Source organism: Anolis carolinensis, chromosome 2 (genome assembly GCF_035594765.1).
Source record: "Anolis carolinensis isolate JA03-04 chromosome 2, rAnoCar3.1.pri, whole genome shotgun sequence".
NCBI classification, from domain to species: Eukaryota; Metazoa; Chordata; class Lepidosauria; order Squamata; family Dactyloidae; genus Anolis; species Anolis carolinensis.
The window spans coordinates 164,258,539-164,260,754 of NC_085842.1; positions in this window are offsets into that span (position 1 = coordinate 164,258,539).

The window sequence follows — 2,216 nt, forward strand, 5'->3', positions numbered from 1 at the left end:
GGGTACAAAGAGTTTTGGGGAGGTACTAGCTGCCAAAATAGATTGGCACTTCCCAGGTGAAAAGTATATCTACACCAGTGGTTCTCAACCTGTGGGTCCAATGTTTTGACCTTCAACTCCCAGAAATCCTTTTTAAAAAAAATTATTACACTACTATTCATTTTGTTACAAAGAAAGAAAAATCTTTACAATTCATATAATTAAATCTTTTCCTTCCCCCAATGTTCTACCTGCTGTGCTCCCCATCATCGGAGTCCGTTTCTTTATAGTCCAACCAGAACCTCATTTCTTCTGGTGGGGATTGATTCCCATCTTCTCTCCTTAATGTTTCTTCGATAAATTTCTTCCATATACAGTAGAGTCTCACTTATCCAACATAAACGGTCTGGCAGAATGTTGGATAAGTGAATATGTGGATAATAAGGAGGGATTAAGGAAAAGCTTATTAAACATTGAATTAGGTTATGATTTTACAAATTAAGCACCAAAACATCATGTTATACAACAAATTTGACAGAAAAAGTAGTTCAATATGCAGTAATGCTATGTAGTAATTACTGTATTTATGAATTTAGCACCAAAATATCATGATGTATTGAAAACATTGACTACAAAAATGCATTGGATAATCCAGAACGTTGGATAAATGAGGCTTAGATAAGTGAGACTCTACTGTACTTTCAAAATTATTTTTCTTCCTTAGGCCTTTTTTAACATTTACATGTTAATTTATCATTTATTGCTAATTTCCAAATTTCCTTGTACCAATCTTCTATTTTAATTTCCACCTCCCCTTTCCAATTTCTTGCTATTAATAACTTTGCAGCCATTAGCAACATTGTTATCAAATTATTTCCATTAATCTGTATTATAAATAGATAATAGTATAGTCGCTGGGTTTGTATTGATTTTTTTTCTTCATGATACTTTCTATTTCTACTATGACCTTTCCCCAAAAACTCTGTACATACAGTAGAGTCTCACTTATCCAACACTTGCTTATTCAATGTTCTGGATTATCCAACGCATTTTTGTAGTCAATGTTTTCAATACATCATGATATTTTGGTGCTAAATTCGTAAATACAGTAATTACTACATAGCATTACTGTGTAATGAACTACTTTTTATGTAAAATTTGTTGTAGAACATGATGTTTTGGTGCTTAATTTGTAAAATTATAACCTAATTTGATGTTTAATAGGCTTTTCCTTAATGCCCCCTTATTATCCAACATATTCGCTTATCCAACATTCTGCCGGCCTGTTTATGTTGAATAAGTGAGACTCTACTGTAGTATAGTCGCTAGGTTTGTATTGATTTTTTTCTTCATGATACTTTCTATTTCTACTATGACCTTTCCCCAAAAACTCTGTACATACAGTAGAGTCTCACTTATCCAACACTTGCTTATCCAACATTCTGGATTATCCAACGCATTTTTGTAGTCAATGTTTTCCATACATCGTGATATTTTGGTGCTAAATTCATAAATACAGTATTTGCTACATAGCATTACTGCGTATTGAACTACTTTTTCTGTCAAATTTGTTGTATAACATGATGTTTTGGTGCTTAATTTGTAAAATCATAATTTGATGTTTAATAGGCTTTTCCTTAATCTCTCCTCATTATCCAACATATTCGCTTATCCAACGTTCTGCCGGCCCGTTTACGTTGGATAAGCGAGACTCTACTGTACTTACATTCCCACCACATATGAATATATGTCCCCCCTTTTTTTTGACAACCCCTCCAACATTTTTCTGAACAGCTCTTATCCATATTATGTATCTTTATTGGGTCAAATACCACTTCCATACTATCTTGTAGTAGTTTTCTTTTATTCTTATTGATAAATTTTTGAGATGCCTTGCTTTCCATAATTTTTCCTAATTTCTTTCTCCTACTTTTATTCCCAGGCCAAAAACACCTGGGGACTCACAGGTTGAGAACCACTGCTCTAGACCATCGAACGAATGCAGTTTGACACCACTTTAACAGCCCTGGCTCAATGCTGTGGAGTCCTGGGGTTTGTTGTTTAGTGAGGCACCAGCACTGTTTGGCAGAGAAGGCTAAAGAAATGTGAAGCTACAACTCCCAGGATTCTGTAGCATTGAGTCAGGTCAGTTAAAATAGTGTCGAAGTGCAGTGTAGATGCACACTGTGGGCGAAAGAGGGCGCCCCCGAGCAAGGCAGGGCTGCTGTTTCCCTTTA